Source organism: Rhodnius prolixus, unplaced genomic scaffold (assembly GCF_049639745.1).
Source record: "Rhodnius prolixus isolate KJV_2025 unplaced genomic scaffold, Rpr scaffold_5, whole genome shotgun sequence".
Taxonomy (NCBI): domain Eukaryota; kingdom Metazoa; phylum Arthropoda; class Insecta; order Hemiptera; family Reduviidae; genus Rhodnius; species Rhodnius prolixus.
Genome location: NW_027411624.1, coordinates 10,501,728 through 10,529,384, shown reverse-complemented (window position 1 = coordinate 10,529,384; position 27,657 = coordinate 10,501,728). Strand labels below are relative to the sequence as shown.

At 34.4% G+C, this 27,657-nt stretch overlaps 1 protein-coding gene across 1 annotated transcript in view; it reads left to right on the top strand.

The window, feature by feature from the left end:
* The window catches only part of LOC141458798 (uncharacterized), a 186,113-nt gene that overhangs the window by 41,273 nt on the left and 117,183 nt on the right, over nt 1–27,657 (top strand). The window contains exon 2 of the mRNA XM_074137261.1: nt 16,647–16,731. The gene's annotated coding sequence lies outside the window, so the exon portion shown is untranslated. The remainder of the gene's footprint in view (nt 1–16,646; nt 16,732–27,657) is intronic.

The window sequence follows — 27,657 nt, the reverse complement described above, 5'->3', positions numbered from 1 at the left end:
ACATTATCTTTTTCTTTTTAATGAGAAAGAGGTAGAAACAAACGGAACTGATAATGTCAGTTAAAGGTACGTTCATATACAAAGTAGAGACACTTCTAATTGGAGAAATATAAGAGAAACCTCCACTAATTTTTTTCCCCAAGTCTAAAGAGTCTAATTTCACAGACATAACTTAGAAAAAGTAGTCGGTAAATAATAATTCAGACGAATCTAATTCATCAGCTGGTATAATACTATCGCCTACAATCGGAATTATATTTCTTCAAATAAATATGATAAAAATCTATGGAACATTTTATTTTCCCTTTTTTATGTACGAAGAGATGACAGATTTATGTAAATCATATGTAAATTTGTTTCTATAAATATGCACTTATAAATAGCTATAAACACAAACTGGAATTTCATTGTTAATGAACATAGATTTATTCTTTTTGAAGTTAGTTTCAATTTTACAGAGTAATTTAGTCATTTACATAAGTAATTAAATAGTGTTAAGTAACAGCAATATGACGCACCTGTTATTGCTTCATTAATTTCATGAAAGAGGCTTTATTTTATAAACGTTACCTTTCTAGAAAATATCGTTCATTTTAATTGTTCTCATTAAGCTTTCTTTTCTTTTTTTCTTTAAATTCATTTATTTGCTAGCTGTATAAAAAATACATAAACACCAGGCAAAGTGTGGATACAATAAGTACAATACAGGATGCGAAAACTGACCGGCATAGCCGACGTACTCCGCAACCGTAAGGACACAGGAAGAGAGAAATCAGCCAGTGCTGACACTCTCGGGAATTTTAGTTGCTGGAAAGGTCTAGGTTAGGAGATCTTAAGGCCAACATCGTTTTAGACGTCGTGGTGGGATTATCAGGATGAGTTGATGAGGAAAGAGTTTGAGCTGTTGAATTGGGATGGCAGGATAGGCTTTTGTGGAGATTGAGGAATCTTGAATGGATTGTTTCAGTGACAAAAGGGATATTTAGCTCTTTGTTGAAATGATGTGGTTGGTGACGTAATAGGGAGGATTTACAATACGGCGGAGGACTTTTTATTGGAAGGATTGGTTGCAGGAGATATAAGAGGGGTTTAGTTGAGCCGCACAGCTCTGATCCGTTACTCCAGATGGGTTGAATTAACGTCTTGTAGAAGAGGTTTAGTCTGTTGGATGTGTTTAGTTTAGATTTGGGTCCGATCATACGTCTTAGTTGTCCCGTACCTTTTGTTTAGTTGTAGTTTTTTTTGAGTCTCGTGTGTGAATTCCACGTGAGTCTACTGTCCAAGTAGAAACCCAGGTTGCGTACTACGTTCTAGGTAGGGATAGGATTGTTGAATATGAAAACATTGGGGCACGTTTGACGCCCGAGCGTGAAAGTTACTTGAACGCTCTTGCTTTCATTAATTTTTATGCACCAGCTTTCTATTAGGTTGAGGTGCTCTTGAAGGAATTTGGAGGTTTCGTATAATTCTGTATGGTAAAGAGAATGACAGTATCGTCAGCATAAGTAGTGATTAAGGTGTTTGGGTGGGTAGGAATATCAGCAGTGTATACGGTGTAAAGGATGGGACCAAGGATGCTGCCTTGTCCCGGCGGAAATAGGTTTAACTGGACTTATATTCGGAGCCCACTCGCCACTTTAAAATGTCGATCAGCTAAGTAGGAGCGTAAAATCAAAAAATAAGTGCTTGGTAGGAATTTTTTAAGTTTGTAGAGGAGACCTAAGTGCCATACCTTATCAAAGGCCTGGGCAATGTCCAGTAAAACTCCTGAGCAGTACTTTTTACTCTCAAAAGCAGAAGAGATGACATCGACGACTCTGAAGCATTGCTGGCTAGTGGATTGGTTAGCGCGGAATCCGAATTGATGAAATAGAATAATGTTATTGGAGTCAAGGATGGGCAGAATTGGATTGAATTATAACTTATTTTTATAAACTCTAACTTAAAGATAACAGGAAATTTTGTGATCGCTATCTGAGTTTATTGAGTTTTTATCAATAATACTTTGAGTTCCCATAAGTTTCATAAAGTGTTTTCTACAAATTAGTTTGTCTGTCTGTCTTCAATTGGACTGCTGGGGGATTTCAAAAATTAAGAATCGCAGATTACCTTCAAATTTTAGCTTTAAACGTTTTAGCTCTCAAAAGAAGATAAAAGATCACCCAAAATGTAATAAAAATTTGAAAAGAACAGACAGACAAAAATGGTTTTAATTTCCTAGGAGATGCAGGACAATTTCTTCCATAGAAATGATCCTTCCTTCATTTATACAGGTATTTAATTTATTGTGTTCTATTTCTTGTACTGACCAGTAGACCCTAACTGTAACCCACAAAACCTCATTCACCATAAACAATGATCGATTTCAATGGAGGACAAAGCGTTTTTTTGTTTTTGTTTTTTCTTATTCCACCTCTACAAACTCATCTTGAAAGCTTTTTGACTGTTCCAAAATAGGATGGAGCATTGATTTGCTTGCAGGGTAGGAACGACAAACCAGTGAATTATAATCAACCAGCTAGTGAAATGGCTACAACCAAGCTAAAATAGCTTCACCTTATACGGTGCGGTAGTTTTTTTTTTTTTTTTTTCTTTCTACCAGAGCTAAAAGAATGGCCACAACCAAGATGGGGCCGTTGAAAAACCAAATTTAGAGATGTATTTAATATGGTAATTAATCTTACAGGGGATACTTTCCGAAATGGAACGATTATAACACAATCAGTACTCTGACAGAACCAACTTAATAATTTAAAAGAAATTTTTATCTTTTAAAAATCGCCTTGCGAGTAAAAAAATGTTTACATACCTAAAAGGAGAAACCTTAAAATTTACTCGCGAGTTAATTATCAATATTAGTCGCCTCATCGATAATTGAACGTAAAACCCAATAACCGTCATTACTTCAACATGGTGCGAGCTAAAGCTCAATTTTTTCTCTCTTCAAGTCTCTCACACAAGTTTATTTCCGGTCAGTATTTGGAAAGTAAAAATACAATTGTAATACTTCCGCTTGCAATCTTAAAAAAAAAAAGAAGAAAATTTGTTATCTTCTTAATAATAATTTTGTTTGCAAAAATACCAAAATTTAGAAATTAGGCCAACCGAAATGTTAAAACAAGAAAGTTGATTGGTGAGAACGTCAGTCAAATTTGTTTGTCCTCTTTTGTTTAGGTTATTTTTAAATTATTAATTAAGACTCTTTTTTTTATAGAGATCTGTGAAGGTTATTTAAAATTTAAAAGAGATAAATCTCCTAAAAAACTTATTAAAGCCGCCCTCACTTCGACTTCAACTTTTCTTAACTGAAATTAAAATCGTACCTTTTTGTTTATAAGTAAAAAAGTTTAAATATTGAAAATGTATATGTCGGTTAGTAGATCGCCAGTTCGAATCTAGCGTTAAGCTATTTTTTATATTTTATTTTTTTATTTAATTGGTAAAATGTTAATAGTAAAGTATGAGCATCTGGCCTCTCTTTCAAAACACTAATTTTCAGCTGCAAAAATCGTCTAAAACAAGTATACATTGTGACTAAAATTACACTATATGTGTTAGTACGTATATTTTTTTCCCCGTCTAGCTCGCATACATTTTGTGTTGGCATCACTTTCAAGGTGCATCGCCTTGGCAATGCCCGCTATATTTACGAATATCTTCTCTCATATTTATATTTATAGTATCGCGTTTTAATATATTTTCTGCATTCATAAAATAGATTTTATTTTTAATCTGTTTGTTAACATATTTAAACATTTTTATTGCCTTGTAACTGAATTTCAGAATTCCTGTTAAGTTTATTGTTTCGATTAGATCGACTATATAGACAAAACGAATTGATTAGATGTAAAGGAAACGCGATGGTTCTGTGGCAAACAAACCTTTTTTGTTTTGCTTGTTCAGTGAATAGACGTTAAAAGTAACAACGATAACAGTGAATAGAAGAATTAAAAGAGTGGATAAGTTACCCAGGGGTAACACTCCAAAATATCTGACTGTTAGTCACTCACTTCACTAGAGAGGAGATCTTGAAGTCACTGCTTTTTAAGACGTCCAGTTGGGTTGTAGAAGAAGAGTACTAGAAGAAAGATTTTGAACTAGAGGATTTACATGTGTTGGCAGATATGCATGCATATCCGGTTAGAGACGTTTCGATGACGAAAAACATTGTGTGAATGTTAGAGTTGAATGTAGTAAGTGTGGTTTGTGTTGTTAGACTGGGGATACCCGCAGGGACGCCAAGTTCTGTGAAGAAGTGGCTAGTCCACTTCCTCCCTACGGGGATTATTGGATAAAAATGAGTGCTACGAAGTGGTCAACTAGTCAAGACGACTTAATGTGCTGCAGGTTGATTTTTTTGGGTGATCAGAATGGAATATTGCAGAATCTCTTCTTCTTTTAGATAATTATTCTCTTCTTCTGGGAGTTGTTTACCCTCACTTTCGTACTTGGGGTGTTTACTCGCTCTCCATGGGTACAGCTGGAAGATGATTATGTTTTGTATCTTCAACACTGTACAGTACGCGTCATTTACAGTCAGAGAGTTTTGTTTACTATCGTAAGTACAGCTTATGCCTTCCATTACAAAAGAGTTAAGCTGAGAGTAAGGTTAGATTACGGGACTGCAAAGAAACAATCTAAGGAAATGCCAAGTTTTCAAAATTGAACCACATTTACCATTTAAAAACGCCTTAAGACCGCGTTGTTACAAAAACAAGATTGGCCGCCCAAAGTTCATGTTCTTTTCATTACCCTCTTGATTCGTGCACAATGTTAACTGTTCAAAATAAGATCGCACAAGTCCATGTTTAAGCTCAGAATCAAGTCTGTAAGCAGCAGACATGAACTTCTGTAAACAATTTAAATAATTATTTAAACTTTGAGCTAGAATATGAGTAATTTATACAGTTAGTATCGTTGGATCACCTCACAACTAAGATTTATTTACAGATTATTCTCCCGAATTACGAGTCGAGACATCAGTACCGCTGCTCTTCGTTCTGCACTCCCCTTGCAGCGAACTATGTTACTATGATTGTTATTAAAACCTAGTATCCTGTTAAGAAACAACCGCTACAGTTGTTACTCTTTCGATTAAAAATAAACTCCGGCACTAATTCAATTTTCAAGTTCGATTCTAGCAGCAGCAGTAGCCCTGTGAAACACTCTTTCATGATCATAAAAAAAAAAAAGCTTGGAAGATATCTGAGAAATAAAGAACAACCACTTTGTGGTACATCTTGGTAGTTATTAGGTGAGAGAAACATCTGACCGATTGCCGACAAAGTGTCTGCTCTCACAGCTGACTAGAATAACAGGTGCAGTTGAAGTCTCTATAAAAAACGCGAGCTACTTCTCAATGTCAAAATATATGTGAGAGTTTAAAAACAATAAAGTATCCGCTTTATTCTTTAAAATTACCTTTAAAATTTTCTTAATTTTTTGAAAATCTTTTCAATAATTAAAAATTTGATAATGTATATACGATATTTATGCACAAGAGCAGTTGCCTTTTTTAAAAAAAATTCTCTTACGTCATAATTTATTTTTATAGATTTTCAGATTATGTTTTTACCAGAAACATCTGATTTGTTCTCCTAACCTATTCTTTAAGCCAGGGATGTCAAACACAATTTAAAACCGGGCCAATTGGTGCTACAGGCAAGATTCAAGCGGGCCGCATCACATTTACAATTCTTGTTAAATTTATATTCTGAAGTGAGGATTCAAGAATATAGATAGAATAATTAAAACACTATATAATTGTATTTACGAGGGGGTACCCAAAAATAACCGGAATTGCGTTGCCGCGCATGGAGCTTATGTAGTACGCATTTCTGCCGCTAGACGTGTATAGCGCAATTCCTTGCCAGTTCAGTCCTGCCTGTGTTGTCTGCCTGGCTAGTTCTGTTCATCTGCAGTGATCGTTTTTACCAGCGCTGTTTTGTTCTTTTTTCGTTTTTTGTGATGGCAAGTTTAAGTGAACAACGTGCAGCTCTGAAATTTTGTTTTCTACTCGGCAAAAATGCTGCTGAAAGTGTTTTAATGTTGAAAACAGCTTACAAAGATGACGCTATGGGAAAAACTCAAGTATACGAGTGGTTTACTCGGTTTAAAAATGGCGACATGTCGATTGATGACAAACCTCGTTCTGGACGTTCATCAACTGCCCGAATCGACGAAAATGTTGAAAAAATTCGAGAGCTGGTGTTCACAGACCGTCGACAGACAATTGATCAACTGTCAGAGAGTAGTGGAGTAGTGAGCTCGGTTCAGCGAATTTTAACGGAAGATTTGGGGATGAAAAGGGTTGCTGCCAAGTTTGTTCCTCGAGTTCTGACTGACAATCAAAAATAACATCGAGTTGAAACATGTCATGCTTTGAAACAACAGCTTGAAACTGATCCAGACTTTCTGTCAAAGGTCATTACTGGTGATGAGTCATGGTGCTATGGTTATGACCCAGAAACAAAGCAACAGTCGAGCCAATGGAAGACGTCATCTTCACCCCGACCAAAAAAATGTCGTCAAGTCAAGTAAAACATCAAAACAATGCTGATTTGCTTTTTTGATGCCAAAGGCGTAGTCCATTCAGAGTTTGTCCCCCCAGGTCAGACCGTCAATCAAACCTTGTATTTGGAAGTTTTGAAAAGATTGCGCAATAATGTTCGCCAAAAAAGACCCGATTTGTGGCAAACAGGAGACTGGTTCTTCCACCACGACAATGCACCTGCACACACAGCCATCTCTGTTACACAGTTTTTGGCTAAAAATGGCATGGTTCCGCTGCCTCACGCACCTTACTCGCCTGACCTGGCTCCGTGCGACTTTTTCTTATTTCCACGCATGAAAAAGGGCATGAAAGGTCACCGATTTGACAACATTGAAGAGGTCAAGAAAAAAACGAAGAAGGAGCTGTCAGCCATTTCTAAATGTTTCGAACAATGGAAGCACCGGTGGGACAAATGTATTAGTTGTAATGGAGAGTATTTTGAAGGGGATAAGGTTGTTCTGTAAAAAATTTGTAAATAAATAGCTTTTAAAAAATAATTCCGGTTTTTTTTGGGTACCCCCTCGTATAAAACGATAATTATTCTTTTTTATTTTTATACTTGGCCAGCGATTTCCTCGTACAAGATTTGCTATATCTGGATTCAAAGACTGAGAACGTAAGAATATATTTTGGGAATTCCAACTTCTTTTTTGTCTTTTAAAACCGAATCATTCTGGAATTCCATTCAGAGTGGCAGATGTAATCGTTTTTGACGGAACCGAGTCAGGTGTTTATACACGCCCGCAGGCCTTCAGGTTAGGCACTTGGGCCCTCGTCTATACTCGTCTTCTGTAGCTTAAGGGTTAAACGAGAGAAGGAATTGTGAGAGTACGATAGTGCCCCTGATTCCCCTAATCGCCATTTTCATTATAACAATTTTTTCTATTTTTTATTTTATTTCAGAACAAAAAAATTAACTTGGGGGCCGCCAGTTTGATACCCCTATATCGCGTCTTCCTAGCTTGTCAAGGTTTGTATAACAGTAGTAATACTCAGTAAAGTTTGCGAATGAGCTAGAGTTCACTAAATCTGTGAATCCTAAATTGAAGATTTTACTACATAAACTGCGCCAAAAGAAACAATGTTCTCGGCAAATTATTCATTTTGTTTACGAATTGTTGTGGGCTTTTAACTTGAACTCTTCATTGGACCAAAACCTCTCAGACACTCTATTCTACCTATCTTGTGATCCTCCTTCCAGCGTAAATGGTTCCCTTTTTTATTTTAAGCAGCTTTTCAGTCATTCAGGACGTTAATGCGAGAAGCTTAATCAGCTGTCTACAGAGATAGTTCTTGTAATGGCACATTTGCCCCTAAATTCGCAAATTTTGATGCAGTTAATTGACTGGCCTTCATTTTCGTCTAATTTTTTCTTCTTCTAATCAGTTTTATTAGATATAAATGTTGGAAGCCAGTGAGAAAAACATTCCTATTTATCTATTAGAGAAGAAGCATCATTAAAATCAGCTATCACGAAACATCAATTCAAGTTAGGAACTTATAAACTACCAGACATTCCTCAGAATGAAATCAAGTTATCCTAATGCTTTGTCCATTTCATTGCTTTTATTCACGCACTTCTTGCAGATGTAAGAGAAAGTAATAAACAATTTAACTCATCGCAGCATCTCAGACAACTTGAAAAAGTAAAAATATCATTTATTGCGTATATAATTTAAAAAAAATAAATAAATCTAAGGTAATTAATTGTTGGGAACATATTTCACACAGATATTTGCTACAATAGCACACTAAACTAATTCTAGTGTACACTAGCACGGCTGTTAGCCATCCCAACCTGGCACAGGATGTAGACCAAGGTATTGTCTACATTCACTAGGTAATCTATTTAGTTTTGTTTAGTTAAAAAATAAAATAAAACATTCGGTTTCCGTTGCCAATAATCTATTTATATTTTACTTTATATTCTCTAATTGTATTTTCTAGTAAAGCGAGCGTTAAATATTATTATTTAGGAATCTTCGTTTTTAAATTTGGCGAGATTTTTAGAACTAACCTGCGTTAGTCATTCTTCTGTTCCTCTTATAAATACAGAGGTACGTCTGTTTAAGAAAGGATTTTGTTCTGTTAAAGACGTTTTGATTTGATAGATCGATAATTTTAAATTACACAACTGGGAGCAACTAAACGCATTTCTATCATTAACATAATTCCTGAAATAGTTTATTTCAAAAGTTCGGCAGCGGAATTATCATTTTCGTCTAATTTTTTCTTCTTCTAATCAGTTTCATTAGATATAAATGTTGGAACCCAGTGAGAAAAACATTCCTATTTATCTATTAGAGAAGAAGCATCATTAAAATCAGCTATCACGAAACATCAATTCAAGTTAGGAACTTATAAACTACCAGTCATTCAAAGAAACCTATACTTAAAAGAAATTTAGTGAGAGTGACTTAAAAGATAAAGATAGAGAGAGAATTTTTTTTTTGTTAAAACATGCAACGATATCTTTCAAAACTGGTCACCGCACAAGATTAGCTTTGTTTCTAAGTGGTGTGATAGGTCCTCAGGCGATTGCAGTAGATTCTCTTTGCATGTAATAGCTTCTTTCACTGAGACTTTAAAATAAAATCTTTTAAAGTAGGTTTATATTTTATTTTATTATTTTTTTTTAAAAGAAGGGGGATAACTTACAGTTTAAGTTCAGACACACATTTACCAATAATAATATTACTATTTGGAACGGCTCTCCTCAGACATGACTTAACCTAAATCCGTATTTAGTAGGCGATTTCTAGGAGAAAGGAGAGTTCCAATCCGTTCCTTGCACAAAGCTATAAAATATTTACATCCTGTGTTTGCCAAATTAACTTGTCTCCTTCGTAAATTACTCAACTCCTTCTTTTTTATCTAATCCTATTAAATGCTAGTTGATTTGTGCTCGACTACGTATTTAACTTAATGCTAGTTTTTTCCTTTTTAGCACTTTCTCTTCCATGTTAAGAAAAAGCATTACGATCGTCTCAGTTTTCTACGTAGATAAAAGTTTCGAGTGGAAGTTTAATTCTTCAATGATTTTGAAGTTATGAACTTACATGGCTTCTCCCGCCGCCATTTACGTAAATTGAAATTTGTTCTTATTTATTTATTTGTATTTGAAAGATACATATTTGACTGTAACTATAACTAAGTGAAGTCACATCTTTTTCAAGATGACTGAAAGTTGTGTCAGAAGAAGTTTCGAATCAGTATAAAGTAGTGTTCATATTTTTTGGTGATTGATTCATTAATCAAAGTAGCAAGAAAGATCTTTGCCAATTTCAATCATATATTTTATTATTTATTTTGTTTGCCTAGCTTGCTAGGGATTAGATAATCTTCAGGGCTTATACTTACTAACAGTTATACGTATGTATTTTATATTGCTAATATTGAAAGGTTGGTGTGTCTTCTGTCCTGACTGTTAAGGTACCTTAGTTTAGATTTAGAGAATCTAATCGGGCCCCGCAGAGGGAAGTGGATTAGCCACTTCTTCAGGGTACTTGGGCGTCCCTGCGGATATCCCAGCCAAACAACATGAACATGAGCAACATTATACTGTTACACGCCAATACATTTACACAGTACACATAGGGTTATAGTAATCTGTACAAAAAAAGGGGCTTATTAGCTCGGAACCGTTGTGCAGATATTGTGTCAGGTTGAGAAGGAAACGGCCTGCAATCGAGTGATTGCACTATGAAACCTTTGACTCTTTCAGGCCAAAGGAGATAGTAGCGCAATAAGAACTAGTAGAAAAAAGTCCTTAGCCTTCTTAGCAGGGAAAATTTCGTCTACTAGATCCAAAGGGGATGGTACAATAAGCCTCTTTTGGCTGTGGTGCCGTGGGGCAGAGGTCCCATCCCGATAATCTAATCTAATCTAATCTAGAGAATCTAAACTTTTATTATTATTATTTTTTTTGGAGGAACCTCGAAGATGGAACCTGGGGCATTTTGGCGAGGTTTCAGTAAAGTAGGTTTTACTATCTTTTCGATGCGGGTTAGACCAGCAGTTTCTTCTAATTTAGCTATGTGATCTATGTTCCATGATTGATGATCTAGAACAGTGGTGGGCAAACTTTTTTAATGGGGGGCCACAAAGTTTAAGAAATTCTAGAGGAGGGCCAGAATTATAGAAAAAATGCATTTTGTGTTAAAGCTTTTAATCATAATATTATAAAAACATTACAGCATTACACACGTGTGTAACTACGCGGCTAGTTTAGCTTCACCTATAGGTTATGCATCTATTATTCTACTAAGTAGAATCTACTTTATACTTCTCGACCGTCAAAACGTAATTATAGCGGGCCATATACTATCCTTGCCGATGGACCCTCGGCGGGCCGGATTAAATACTTTCGCGGGCCGGAGTTGGCCCGCGGGCCGTACTTTGCCCATCACTGATCTAGAATGTTGGACACTCTTCCAATGTCGTTAGTTACACCTACATTGCTTTGACTACAATTAGATTAATGTAGGATAGATGCAAAATTTGTAAACTCTGTTCTGGCCAATTTAAGATGAATTATCTAAAAGAGAAAGATGAAAGGAAAAACTAGACACGTATAGAGTTAGGAATACTCACAATAAGAGCCAATCCTGATGTGCTGAAGTGCTTTAGATTTAAACCTTCACACTTGGCAATGGCCAGCATATTTTGATAAAGACAGCGTGATTATTATTAATTTTTTTTTAATGATCTTATTTGAAATTTTGTTTTATTCACATTAACCAAATCTTGAGACCCATTTAAACAGCCAATCACTGGAGAAATTTAGAGGCTAATTTACTGGTCAGATGTGCTTAATTTCTTGATGTTTGCATTTAGAGTAATTTTGGAGAACAATCCACACATGTATGAGAATTCCATGATCACATATTTCTGCATTCCATTGTAGTTTAGAATTATTTTTAGCCTAGAAAACTCCCCGATTCACTGCCAAGTTAATCTTTTTTTTAAAAAAGGTTAGTAATTCTTGAACCTAAACTTGTTCAATGAGTTAATCCTTAGCAGAATAGAGATTATGGCCATATAAACCGGACATATTTGTAAAAATATCCATAAAGGATTTACTAACATCTCCATTAAGACCGTGAAGTCTATTTTATTCGTGAAATTTCGTTTCCTTTATGTCGCTAATTAAGTAGAAAGAATATTTTTTTGGCACTTGGTCAAAAATGTCGGAAACTGTGACTGACTCTACTTATTTTAGTAAATGCATACTGTTAAGAAGGCCTAACGACTTATTTATTTCTATTTTTTAACTACTGACTCCATCGGCTTGGCAGTTGGACTCCTTTTTTTTAAAAGAAACTCTAAAAACATTAACAAATATTTCAAATATTGCAACAAGTAATATTCCAAACAAACGAGTATTTATTAAATCGATGTTCAACGAGGAAAACTGTGGCCTACTCCCACTCAAGTTTAGAATTTCCACGAATAAAATACATTTTCCTCTTGTAAAAACAGGTTCAGTGTATTGATTTTATTTGTTTGGAAGTAATTATTGGTAAATAATTCTTAGAATAAAACATTCTGTACTCCATAATCCTGAATTTATAAATTCCAAAAAAAAGTGGCGTCACATGTTCCCCAAACTTTTGCTTTCAAAATTTACCATAAATTTAAGGGATCAATTTTCTTCTAGTTTTGGATTCCCCAAAACAGCCAAGTTTGTGCAGATTATTCTTCCCCATACTTGTAAACAAAGGGTCAATGTTATCCAAAGAATGTTGTTATACACTGTAGTTCCATTATCAAGGCGTTTAGATTCCATTAAGCACCGAATAGTATTTAAATAATACACATTATTAAAGTTAATTTATAATATATCGTTATTATAGTGATTAGGTTGAACTTTGATTTATATTTAGGTAATAATATAGTGCATTTTCTGTTTCATTCTCGTATAACAGTGTTATTTCATAATCGGCCTTCACTTTAACCGCTTTCCTTCGATATCTATGTTATCATCCATTGTCATGGATAGCTTGCAAAGTTTCCAGATCATAGTACAATTATAGGCCAAAACTATCTCCAAAATTTGGAGAAATCTGATATTGTAGATGTTAATAGTAAAGGAATTATAGGATGGTGTCGTTCAGTAATCTTTCGTTTTGCCTAAAATTCGGAGTCCTAATATCTCGATATCTATTGAACGGAATATTATATATTTTGGCACAATTATAGACCAAAACTATCTCCACAGTTTGGTGAAATCTGATGATTGTAGTTGTTAATAGTAAAGGAATTATAGGATGGTGTCGTTCAGTAATCTTTCGTTTTGCCTAAAATTCGGAGTCCTAATATCTCGATATCTATTGAACGGCATACTATGTATTTTGGCACAATTATAGACCAAAACTATCTCCACAATTTGGGAGAAATCTGATGATTGTTGATGTTAATAGTAAAGAAATTAATCTCTTTAAGCAATAAAGATTCATTCATTCATAGTAAAGAAATTATAGGATTGTGACGTTCAGTAATCTTTCGTTTTGCCTAAAATTCGGAGTCCTAATATCTCGATATCTATTGAACGGAATACTAAGTATTTTGGCACAAGTTATAGACCAAAACTATCTCCACAGTTTGGTGAAATCTGATGATTGTAGATGTAATAGTAAAGGAATTATAGGAAGCTATTGGTACCGCAAGGTGACGACTTGATTTGAGCCTGGTGAGAAATACGCTTATGCCTCTTGAAGTTACGCAACACCTGCACAATTTGAAATTCTTGAAACAGTATAAATATTTTAATGTTACAAAAAAAAAAAGAAAATTAATGAGTGAATCTAACGGAAGTAGATATAATAAATAATAACACGAAAGTGTCACATTGCAGTTATTTTTTTATTCTGAATCATCTAAATTAAAATTTCTTGCGTAATTATAATTATACTATTTATGTTCGAAATTTGTAAAAAATAACTTTTTCTATATGAAAGATGTTATTGTTGCAGTGTTATCGAAACGGTTTTATAGTTTACAGAAAGGACGGTGTTATTTCTTGACTGAATAAAACTTATTAAGTCTTCCAGTGTTTGCTTATTTTTGGAACGAGATGATAGTCTTTATTTTTACTAACTAAAGTATTTTTATTATTAAAAGAATAAATTTTTTTGTCTTTGCCACCTACTTTTACGGCCAGGGCTAAAATTAACATCAAGGGTAGCCTTCATTTGGAAAAAGAAGAGTGAAGTACTAGGGAAAAACATGGAATTGGCTTCCAGTTCGTCTAGATTTCTACTTTTTCTGTCTTAGTCACCTACTTTTACGGCCAGGGCTAAAGTTAACATCAAGGGTAGCCTTCATTTGGAAAAAGAAGAGTGAAGTACTAGGGAAAAACATGGAATTGGCTTCCAGTTCGTCTAGATTTCTACTTTTTCTGTCTTAGTCACCTACTTTTACGGCCAGGGCTAAAGTTAACATCAAGGGTAGCCTTCATTTGGAAAAAGAAGAGTGAAGTACTAGGGAAAAACATGGAATTGGCTTCCAGTTCGTCTAGATTTCTACTTTTTCTGTCTTAGTCACCTACTTTTACGGCCAGGGCTAAAGTTAACATCAAGGGTAGCCTTCATTTGGAAAAGAAAAGTGAAATACAAGGGAAAAACACGGAATTGGCTTCCAGTTCGTCTAGATTTCTAATTTTTTTGTCTTTGTCACCTACTTTTACGGCCACGGCTAAAATTGACATCAAGGGTAGCCTTCATTTGGAAAAAGAAGAGTGAAGTACTAGGGAAAAACATGGAATTGGCTTCCAGTTCGTCTAGATTTCTAATTTTTTTGTCTTTGTCACCTACTTTTACGGCCACGGCTAAAATTGACATCAAGGGTAGCCTTCATTTGGAAAAAGAAGAGTGAAGTACTAGGGAAAAACATGGAATTGGCTTCCAGTTCGTCTAGATTTCTAATTTTTTTGTCTTTGTCACCTACTTTTACGGCCACGGCTAAAATTAACATCAAGGGTAGCCTTCATTTGGAAAAAGAAGAGTGAAGTACTAGGGAAAAACATGGAATTGGCTTCCAGTTCGTCTAGATTTCTAATTTTTTTGTCTTTGTCACCTACTTTTACGGCCACGGCTAAAATTGACATCAAGGGTAGCCTTCATTTGGAAAAGAAAAGTGAAATACAAGGGAAAAACACGGAATTGGCTTCCAGTTTGTCAAGATTTCTAAAGCATTCTTGGTTGTGATGTTATGAATCATACCTATCTAATCAAATTCGTGAATGTTATGTGGCTCGCGTGAATCTTGCCTGTGGCACCAAATGGCTTTTGTTTTAATTGAGTTTAACACCCCTGATCTATCAACTATCTATTTTCTTAGGAAGATCTAGAAAAGGAACATGACCTGGACTACAAGGCTTACCTACAACTAATATATTTTTAGGTTAAACTTCCCAATCTCTTTTTTGATCCCCGCTTGAATCTGCCATTTTGTTTAGCACCTTAAAAGGAAGGAAGTAGCAAGAGGATACTCCAAAGATTCTGAAAGGAAAACCCTCTAACTTCCAGAAAAGGAAAGCAATTCTTGTTCGATCATTTACAAATGAATTTCCCCTTTAATAATTTCAGTAAATAATAGAGTATTTTCGTAATTCGTGAACTATTTGGCTGGTAGTTTGCTGTGAATATCCGGCAGGTTAGTAAATTATACAATTCTCTGGATAAGTGGGGTTTCCTTGCATTGTGTTCCATTGTTTGGATCTACTACACTGGGGGGGGGGGGAGCCATTGTTATATCACTTACAATGATTATCTAGTTTAAATCGTCAGCTATTATAAATCTATTTATATTTTTTTTCGCGCTAATTCAGAAATTGATAATGAAGGTATTATCAAATAACAAAAAGCATTTTAAGCAATTTTTCGACAGCTTTAATTCTTAAGCATCTAATATGTAATTTAAACTTAAACCTCCTTTAAAAATATAAGAATAAATAGATTCGCAATAGATTTCCGAAATTTATTAAATTGAAAAATAGTTTTTGCTCTTTCATTTTTCTTACTACGAGTTACTTATTACTACTCGTATTATTAGTGACTGAAAGGATTTGACCTTTTTTCTTTTAATCTGTGTGAGCTTTCAGTAAAAAGTCTCTTTTTAATTATTGATTATTTACAACTGTGCTATGCACAACAAGTAAAGATTATAGCGGCAATAATAGCACACAAACACGGAACACTTGACGAAGTACACTTTCATTGGAGTGCCTTCGCATCTAAAGATTTGCACTAGGGTTTTCATAAAAGCATGATTATTGGATACGAGGGAATTGGCAAGGATGAGAAGTCTAGAGAAGAATATCTGTATATAATGAAATAGGAAATGAATGGGTTATTGAGACCATTATGAGGTCAAATACTATTGTAGTATGGAGGCATAAAATGGAGGATCGATGATTCGGCGGAGGAATTTTGGTTCTGACGGGAAGTGGTAATCTTGGTTGAACCCTATTGTTCAACTGAATTGAAGTCCAAATGAATTGAATCATTCTAGAGTAAATCAGTTTGAATATTTTCGACTGTCCCAAAATTAGTTCCCTTGAGGTGATTTTACCAACTTCGGGAAAAGAAAAAAGTCACAAGGACTCAAGTCAGGCGAATAAAGAGGCTGAGGAGCCACAGGAATGTTTTTACTGGCCAAAAACTCGTTTATTGAAATTGCTGTGTGGACAAGGAGCATTATCGTGATTATCGCAACACCCACTTGTTCTTGATGTTTGGTCTCACACGAATGACCCTTTTTCGGAGTTTTTCAAGAACCTCTCGGTAAAAGTGTTGATTGACCTCAAGGGAACTCATTTTGGGACAGTCGGAAAACATTCAAACGGCTGTAACCGACCAGCTGAAGGCTATTCCTGTATCGGAGTTCGAACACTGCTATGAGGAGTGGAAGAAACGTCTCCAGCTCTGTGTGGCTTCAGAAGGAAGTTATTTTGAAGGTGACAATATAGGAATTGTAATTCTTTTTGAATAAATTTTTTTTAAAAAGTCAATCTCATTACTTAATTTACAGACCTCGTACATATATATTTAAATAATCAATTATTAATAGAATTAATGTCTTTTTGTTTCAGAATTTCGTGAGAAAATAAAGTTTTACATACGGTGCAACTTAGTGCGTTAATAAATCTCCAGATGTTTTCACCACTTTGATAGCGGGTAAGTTTACGCTTTGAATTTATAATAATAAATTATCATTTTTCAAAGATATAAATAATAAATTATTATTTTATTTAACTGTCAATTTTAATATGCATGTGATATAAAACTTCTTGGTAATAATAAAATATCAGCTGAATATTCACTACGGTTTCAGATAGCTAAAATTTTGATTAATCTATTTAATTTTTTAAACCAATCAATATTTCTTCTAATTAATCATTCATTTTGCGTTCTATCGTATGAGATGAGTCAATGGCTGAGAATGTTCTCAAGAAGGTTTTTATTGGTCTATACTATTTCCTTTATCAACATGCACACATGCACGAAAATCGTAGAGATCGATTTAGAATATAAAGCGGTATTCTCCAGCCAACGTGAATACAGATTTTTGGTTTTGAATATTAATTAAACATGATCCTGAGATGAGGTTTTTAATGAATGGGTTAAGGGAAGATACTTCTACTTTTTCTCGGATAGCCAGGGATGCGCTAAAAAAGAAGCGGCTAAAGCTTGTAAAACAATCTGCTGTTTGGCGTTCTTGAAGGCTGGCATCAAAGTTGCATGATCAGCTGATCAGGAATTGGTCCTGCCTTATAAGGAAGAGCTCTGAAGGAAAAGCTTATCCAACGGCTTTAGACAGAGAGAGAGAGATCACAAAAGAAATTTCTGGAAGAACTTTATTTTACCATCGGAGTTCTTGGCCGATGGATATAATGGATGCAAAGTAAGGGTACTTAGTACTCTGTTTTCATCATAATGGAATTTAACAAACTTATTTTTTTACTTACACACCCTTTCCCAATACTTTTGCTTCAAGTCACTCTTGCCCTTAAGAAAGTTCTTGATCTCCCACTATATGGTGCCCTTAAAAACGGCCGACAGAGGTTGCAATGGAATGAACTATTTCTACTAGTAAGATTGTTGGATCAATATTTATGTAATAATTAATTGCTACATAGCTAATTGCTAAAGCAATGGAGATGGCCTCTAATTTAATTTTTAATAATTACATATACATGTACAAAGAAAAAGTAATATCTTAAGGAAAAAAAAAGAAAAAAGTATCCTCAATTTAACACATAAAATAAATAATATAAACCAAATAATATAACAAAAGATACAAGTACTTATACTGAAAACAAACTAACATAAAATATAAATATTCTCAATAAGTACTAAAATAAGATGTAGAGAAAAAAACTAAATAAAAACAAATATCATTCTCCTAAAACAAAACTTCTAATTTTGGCAGCCTGTTTACAGAAGTTGTACAAGGAATTTTAACTGTTCTTTAGAATGTATTGTGAGCAATTGCTCAAACCTCGAGTTTGAACAAGAGGCTGGACAATAATATTTAGTAATGAAAAATGATCTAATCGGCGAATAGGTTTGACACTCAAACAAGAAGTGCAAAATGGAATTGCTGCCTAAGGTCTTACAAAAACTAGACATACCTACGTATATTATTGCTGGGTCATTCCATGTCAAATCAACTCAGAGTCTGAACCTCACCATCTCGGATTTTCTTGAAATTTGGCACATGTGTACTATTGGTATAGACTTGGAAAAATATGAAACTTTACTGTGATATGTCAACTGGTTTATAAGTTACAGGGCTGTAAAGTTGCCAAAAATGGGCTGAAAAACAGGGAACCCCGTGTTTTTGAATTACTGTAGAAGCTTTCCTAATTGAGCTACAGACTTGGGATTGGTGTCATTTTATAGCATATATAATGCCCTTTCCTGTGATATGCGACACCATATGGGTTAGGATAAATAAAGTTTGTTAAATTTAAATTTAAAATTAAAAATTTAAATTTTTTAAAAGTGCATATTTTAAAATTTTAAAATTAATTCCATGAATAGCTAGTAGTGTTATGAATCACTGGGCAAAATATTAATTTGGGACGACAATGGCTTCATTGTTAAAAAAATTTAAGGCTAAAGCTCCTTTTCGTGGAAAATATATTTTAATAAAATTAAAGTAATAAATAAATTGAAAATAGTAATAATGAATCAATGAATCATAATTAATAATTATTAAGATTTAAAATATTGATTTTGAAATCATTTTTAGAATTAATAATTATGATTACAGTAATTATTCATATTAATTATAATATATTATTTTAATGAAATTATGCAGTTAATCAAATTGTACAAAAATAATTCAATTCAATATCTTTGTTCAAGAACATAAACCAGTTGACATAACACAGTAAAATTTCATATTTTTCCAAGTCTATACCAATAGTACACATGTGCCAAATTTTAAGAAAATCCGAGATGGTGAGGTCAAAAATGGTCTTTTTTGTGTTGATTTGACATGGAATGACCCTGCTGTCAAAAATTGTATGTTTGGTCATTTAATATAGAGTTTCACTACTTTTACTCTGCAGAGACGGATCTGAGTTACAATTCTTAATTTAGTTATACTGCAGCCCAGATTTAGATAACATTCAGTATTTCCAAAATTAGAGATTAGTCTGTATAGATCCATTGTACTTGCTGTTAATTACATTCTCTACATCTTCGGAAAGAAATTTATTTGTAAGCTTTGTTACTACAATAGAAAAAAGATTGTTGGATCAAGAGACAACTGATGGACTTCATTTCAATAACAAGACGCAAATGAATTTTGAAGCTGAATGAATGAATGAATAAAACGTACATTGATGAATCGTGAATAACATAAGTACCATAGCATTAAATCCCACCATTTCCTTAATCTGAATGGCAATGTAAAAGTTATTTTTCTTAATTGTGCAAAAAAAAAACCCTCCTTGGGCGGTTTAACTTTGATACTTTCAACATCACGTGATAAGTGCTAGTTTGTTAAAAATAGAAGATAGAAAAAGAAAGAAAATAGGAAACGTCTTTGAACGGTTCATACAAGATCACGTACATGTTTGCACAGACACTCTAAGCAGACATATTGGGAGACATGTTATTTAGTAAATCGTTTCTGATTGTTATACTCAAGTTAAAAAAGAAAAAGATTTTAAAACAAGAAATCCACTTTTTAAAACTGCAGCATACGAGATTTGCTAACAAATTATCTTTGATTTGGACCACAATGTTTCTTTCTCACTTGTAATGTTTTTTTTGTCGCTTTTGCAAAGTCAGTTCTCAAGAGGTCAGTGAACCTTACAAACTAAGAAATGGTGTTGCTTAAAATTTCAGTTTGTTTAATGCTTAGTACTTGAGAGTTTTGTTGAAAATGCTAATATTTCGTTTAATTTAGAAGCATTTAAATCCATTAAGTATACTCATAGACGATTTTTTTCTACAAAAACCTTAGGCATCGCCTGAAGCGCAAATAGCCTAGAGTCTAATCTCCTTGGATAATGGGAATTTTTCACCAGTCTCCGCTGGTTAGGTCATGTGAAGAATGGAGGAGGAAAGACTGCCTAAAAGGCTCCTCTATGGTCAACCCGGTGGAGTTCGCTGAAGAGGTAGGACTTCGCCTTGCTTTGGCTGGACGATCTCCAAGATGATCTCACGTCGATGGGTGTTACGTGGTGGAGAATGAACGCCAAAGACAAGGATGTTTTGTGGACGAGGCCCGGGTCTTTTAGGACCATGCATAGAATAGAGTCGAAGTCACTCCAGTACTTCGTCGTTACATGTATGAGTTAGTTTTATCTTTGCAATCTCTTGAACTTATCTCACGCTGTACGATTTTAAATAAATAAATAAATAAATAAAAAAATAGATCCTAATTTCAATATCTGATATTATCTTTTAAATACTTTCACTTAAAAGTATTAAGATTAAACTGAGAATCTATTTTTAAAATGAAAACATTAAAAATAGGATGAAAAATTGAACAAATTATATGCACAATGTGTTTGGCCATTCAGACAAGCGGAACCTTCAATTAAGGCAAACCTCTCCATCTCGTCTGCTAATTGAATTTAATAATAGTTATTTACTGGCCAAATTATAGAGGGGCGTTTTAACTCCTGCTTGTACTTACCTTTAAATTCATTTTAAAAGGATAAATATAAATTTTAAATATGTAAATATATGAATGGAGTGGCAGCAGAGCAAAAAAGTGATGATTAAAACATAACGATTACTTAAGACCAAATCGATTAGTCGTGTGATGTTAATAATGTACTGAAGATGTGTATCACTGATGAAGTCCCTGCAAAGAGATTTTTATCTATTAGAGCTTAAAAAAACTCCTTCAATTAAACTATTTTTAAATAAAAATCGATTTGAAAAAAAAAACTGTTTAACAAACTTGTTCGATTGTTTACATTAGATTTATTAATATGTTCTTTGAATATTCATTAGATCATCAACTGCGACCGTAAACAAGGACGTTTTTTCCTTAACAGAGCCATTAACTTACTTCTCCAGTTCTTAATAAAATAAAAATAAAAAGTCACGGGATAGAAGGAGAAATCACAACAGAAATCTGCTCCATCGTTTAACAGCAAGTTCCCTGTTAGTACTAAAATTATAATATCATTGTAATGGTTGAGGAGAGAGATGTTGTTGGTTGTGGATGTTGCTTGATAAATAACACTTTTAGTATCGGTATAAGATATTATATTTGTATGTGACTGACTGCCAAGGACTGTATACTTTACACAAGAACCGAACAGACTGACTGACGTGGCTAAACGATGTATACAACTGAAGTGTAAGACTTTGAGCTGAATCTCGAATTGAATATGTAACGCAATATCAATATGATCTATCACTGAATTGAATCCCAGTTGAATCTCGAATCTATTATTCTTCTTTGACTTTCCTCTTCTTCTTATATACCTTCGTCGAGCCTCCCTTCTCTGTGTGCCAAGGGGGCTGAACCTCTCCCTCTGGCTAGAGTGGATGAGTGGTGGGGTTTCACTACCCCTACGCTAGAGTGGATGAGTTGTGGGGGGTTCACTACCCCTACATCATCGTGAACCCCCCACAACTCATCCACTCTAGCGTAGGGGTAGTGAAACCCCCACAACTCATCCACTCTAGCGTAGGGGTAGTGAAACCCCACCACTCATCCACTCTAGCCAGAGGGAGAGGTTCAGCCCCCTTGGCACACAGAGAAGGGAGGCTCGACGAAGGTATATAAGAAGAAGAGGAAAGTCAAAGAAGAATAATAGATTCGAGATTCAACTGGGATTCAATTCAGTGATAGATCATATTGATATTGCGTTACATATTCAATTCGAGATTCAGCTCAAAGTCTTACACTTCAGTTGTATACATCGTTTAGCCACGTCAGTCAGTCTGTTCGGTTCTTGTGTAATGTATACAGTCCTTGGCAGTCAGTCACATACAAATATAATATCTTATACCGATACTAAAAGTGTTATTTATCAAGCAACATCCACAACCAACAACATCTCTCTCCTCAACCATTACATCATTCTGAGTACATTGGGTTCTGTTGGTATCGGAACTAGTATCATATTTGTGCCAGATTTTTAGAATGTTTATTTTCATTAGAGATGCACACCAAACTTTTAAGTTCCAAAAGGCTAATCTAGAAAGAAGAGATTATATCCTTTATTTAATTTTAATTTCACATCTTATCCTATCCTTGTCTTCCTGAGAGATCTCCTCCAAAATATCCATCTCCATAATCTATGTCCTCTTCTTAATTTTACCTGAAGACAGTACAGATTTCCGCCGCATACTAACAAGATGACTTCAATTATCGAGTGGCAAATTCTTTTTTGTTCTTGTGAAATGTTCTTATTCCAAAGCAGTGGCTGCTGCATTTTTATGGCCTCCTTTGGATTTGCCATAGTTTTAAGTACCTCCAAATTTGACCACTATTTCTATTTATCGTTGAGGGCGCCACGGTAGCCGAGCGGTTAGGAGGCGAGACCTGTAAAGCTCTAATATGTATTGTGGTACTGGGTTCGATTTCCGGTCTTAGGCCTTGGATTTTATTTAATGGTTAATAAAAGAAATTTACAGTAAAGTAAAGTGCTAGTCGCCTCCGTCCACGACATTCTATTTTTATGAATTATTTTATTATTAATACTATTATTATTATTATTATTATTATTATTATTATTTTTAAATGATTTAAGGCGCGTCAACATTTAAGGTTATTAAGCTTTTTTCAGTGCACTGCCGGCCTCCGGACAGTATTCTCTCGTTACAGTCAACACTGTCCATCACCGGACAGTGAGATGTAAGAAGCTCCTAGGAAGAGAATATCTAAAAGTGAGCAGCTGGATTCGAACCCGGGACCTCCGCGTGGGAGTCCAGCACGTTAAACGAATACCTAATTCCTTCCCTTATTCTATTACTATTATTATTATTACTACTATTATTATTATAGTTATTATTATTATTTTGCAACATTTCTGTAGTATGTCTGGACGAGTTTAACCAGAGTTTTATTTAGTGTCAATTTCGTAATACTTGTTGATTTCCTTAGATTTAGATTTTAATAGTAGTTGTTACTTAGTAGCTGATATAAATATGTACTGTTTAAAACATGTAATGATTAATGCCCTGATTATCTGACTTCCTTGCATAGCCGAACTTTCTATTTGTGTAGTGTAACTTTTTACTAGCCTCTTTAATTGAATTTTGACAGCTTTTTTCCCCTGACTTTATCACCTTTATCAGAGATCCATTTGAACATCTCCCCAGTCCACATCATTCAACATTTTTAAGATACTTTTCCTCTCCAAAATGGGTTCAATCTTACGTAGCTGGCTAGTAGGAAACTTAAGAACTAGATGACTCTTTGTTTTCCTTACTCCATCACAGTCACGCAAAAGAAAAAAGAAGTGTAGTTCGGGCTTAGAGAGCTGTAGAGTTTACTTCATCTCTTAGTAGTAGAGATGGTTAAATTGTAAGTTTTTAGATTTAAGCTTAGAAGAGAGGAGTTATGTATTCAGTTAACTGTACAAACAACATTTCTAGATGATTTGCATATGTAAACACAAAATCTCGTACCTCTAAATTACAAAATTCTACTAGCTTCTAAACGTTTTTCCAAATTGTGAAACTATTATTAGTTACCACTTTCTTCTAAATGCAGTCCTAATCTAAACATCTTTCAAATCTTTTGCCTTTCTCTTGGGAGACTGGGCTAGGCGCGGCTCGTTTTTAGTACTAATACAGAATGGCCCACCTAGGAAGTGGAAGAAGACAGAATTAGACAAGTTTTGACAAGGCCGATTGAATAGATAGAAATTGATAGGCCTAAATTGGGGATATGTTTGAGTTGGTTAGACTTGCAGACGTGTTGATCTGTCGGTTTGTTACTTTCATCTTTCTCAGCCACTCCGTCTCGCGCTCTCTGTCTCTATCTTAGAGAACGTGTTCCCACTGAACTACTGCCCTCTATAAACACGTCTGTGCATTCAACTTGTCCTCAAATCTCTTCTGTTCTCTTTGCTGCAGTTGTGTTTTACATTAAACTGCAATTTATATTATTCAAATTCGTGAAATTTTATTTCCTTTCCGGTACTTTAAGAGGTTCCCACGGTTTTTCTACTTCTTCTTCCTCTATCCTTAGTGTTATTTCACTTTTATCGTATAAACATTAAGTTGCTGATTTGTACTTTCCTTTTTCTTTAAAGTAATGTTTTTGGTTAAAGGATACTTTGTGTTGATGAATAAATTCTTGCTAGACCATTTTATTTCTCTACTTTGCAGGATTGTGTTGGCGTTGAGAACAACAGTTATTACAAAATAAAGTTGTTATAAAAAAAAAGGTTATAGATCTATATGAGAGTGCATTATGTGAGGTTTACAAAAAGAAAATGATTCGAGTCCTTGCCAAGGAAATCCTGAATAGATCCAGTAAAGTGATAATGAAGGATCGAATGGTAATCCTAAATTTACGAGAAAGACTTCTAATGGGACTGAAAAACATTTTTTTTTACTTGAAAAAGAGAAACAAAAAATTGTCCTCGAAGATGTTTCGTCTTTATGTAAACAGTTTCATAAATCATGTTTTAAATATACGAGGTCTGTAAATTAAGTAATGAGACTGATTTTTTTTATTCAAAAAGAATTACAATTCTATATTGTCAGCTTCAAAATAACTTCCTTCTGAAGCCACACAGCGCTGTAGACGTTTCTTCCACTCCTCATAGCAGTGCTGGAACTCCGATACTGGAATAGCCTTCAGCTGGTCGGATACAGCCATTTTTGGATTTTTTTGGATTCAATTGAAAATGACGCCCATTTTCTGGAACGTGTCGTTACTGGGTGACGACTGTTGGGTGTTTGAGAGTACGACCTAGAAACCAAGCGCCAGAGCATGGAGTGGCACATTTCAACCTCTCCAAGGCCCAAAAAAAGCAAGGATGGCGAAGTTGAAGATCAAATGCATGCTGATTTGTTTTTTTTTTGGATATCCACGGAATCGACCACAAAGAGTTTCTAACTCAAGGTTAAAACGTCAATCAACACTTCGAAAAAGGGTCATTCGTGTGAGACCAAACATCAAGAACAAGTGGGTGTTGCATCACGATAATGCTCCTTGTTACATAGCAATTTCAATAAACGAGTTTTTGGCCAGTAAAAACATTCCTGTGGCTCCTCAGCCTCCTTATTCGCCTGACTTGAGTCCTCCTTGTGACTTTTTTCTCTTCCCGAAGTTGGAAAAATCACCTCAAGGGAACTCATTTTGGGACAGTCGAAAACATTCAAACGGCTGTAACCGACCAGCTGAAGGCTATTCCAGTATCGGAGTTCGAGCTATGAGGAGTGGAAGAAACGTCTCCAGCGCTGTGTGGCTTCAGAAGGAAGTTATTTTGAAGGTGACAATATAGAATTGTAATTCTTTTTGAATAATTTTTTTTTAAAAAAAATCAGTCTCATTACTTAATTTACAGACCTCGTATCTATGGTGTCTTTTGTTAATGATGATAAACGAATCAACGTGGAAGCAAATAATTAGGGAAAAAGGAAATAATTATTGTTTGAACATAGAAAACCGCAGAACTTGCTTTCCAATGAATCCTCAATTATTGCGAACTTGCTCTAAAAAAAAAAAAGTGCAATTAGGTGGGTTTAAAGAGAGATAGAGTGTTACCGCTGTTTGTGAAAACAAGGATAATTATTTCAGTTTGTTTGTGAGTAAGGCATGATGTTTGTTGCATATCAAATGATAATGATTTGTTAAAATTGAGGGCAAACTGTTTATTGTCTATGGCGGCAAAACCTGGTATGCTTTTTCACTGTTTATACAAAGGAAAACGGACATTAGTAAATAGAGAATATCCGAGATACGTTATCTTGTACAGAAATGAAAATTATTTTGGTCAATTCTACTTCTTCATGATTATCTTCTTAATATGGAAATTGCATACCATTTTAGTTGGCTGTGACATCATGGTGTTGATTTGATGTCTGCTTTTTTTAGCTATGTTAATAATAAAATATTAAATAGCGTGATTTTGCTAGTTTTGTGTGTTCAGTTAAGTGAGAGAGCTGTTTGGAATGTATAATTACTGTTTATATTATTAGTATTATGTTTAATTTATTTTTACTTGAGCTGGAGATTTGTTGAGGTAGTTTCAAGTTTTCTAAGTTGTGTTTTTAGCAGAGGTTGTTTAGACATTAGTCCTCCTGCTTTTTTATGTGGATTACATGAGTTGCTGAAACTCGGTGAGTTTACTAGAAGATGACGCACAGAAACCCAATCAGATTAAACCAATTGATACAGGTTGACCATTTTTTAATGAACTAAACATTAAACATTATCGTTGAATTTTATTCCCTCGTTTGGTTTTCTTATTTCTGATTTTGTATTTGTATTCATCAGATGAGAGAATTGTTCAGCTGCATAATGAACCAAGTGTTATGTTCTACAGAAACATAATGAAAGTCCTGAACTCAGATTAATCAGCATCTGATAATACGTAGATAAAGATACAAAACAAATAGAAAAAACTTAGAAACAGAAAAAAAAAACCGCACTTTTCGACAGCAAAATGAGTTTTATTGGTTTTAATCGACAACCTTAACTGGGCTTAACTGAAGCATTTAACGAATTATCTTAGTTACTTGTATAGGACACATTGCCCTCCCACTTCTAGACTGTTAAGGCTTAGCCTACCGGATATATTTTCTAAGTAAAGAAAACTTTGCTTCCGTTACATTGTTATTTAATAGCACAAAAATGCCGTTTCCGGTATGAAAATCATTTTGTATTACGTGAACAATTAGGTAAATGAAGTCTGAAAGTTCGCTAATTATAATATCTAAGTTAATTTTTCATTGAACGCTTTATAAAATTACTTTATTATACAATAATAAATTATAATAATAACTGGTGACGCAAAGTAAAGTTTAAACTACACACTTAAACTCTTAAAACTTATGAAAGAGGACACACAAAAAAGCAGAAAAAATAACTTCCAAATTTTTAACTAATAATTTTCTTAAAAGCTACTTCAGACAGGTGACAACTCCAGGAACAGTCTCAGGGGAGTGACAGTTTTATGTTAGAACTTCAGCGTTGTCTAGGTAACCAGATAAGTGATTTCAGTTAGTTGAACTTACCCATTGTGGGGTGTTTGGACATTGCAGTAGGACTCCACTACAATGTACTGATACAAAGATGTTCGAACTTTTTTCAACAAAGTGAAATAGTATAAATTGTTGCTTTTCCTCAAAACTCAATATAAAGGAAGTTTCATCACGTATCTTGTTAATACAAATTGAAAAACAATGGAAATCTTTGGGAATATCAGCTAGTTTGACCAGAAATGGATGTTATGGGGAATTGACAACGGCTATTTAGGTCAGAACTAAATCTTACAACTAGGGTGGACCTTTTTCTTTACAGTCATTGACAAAAACGATGGAAATCTTCGGAACTATCAGCTAGTTTGACCAGAAAAGGGTGTTTTAGGGAATCGACAACGGCTATTTAGGTCAGAACTAAATCTTACAACTAGGGTGGACCTTTTTCTTTGCAGCCAT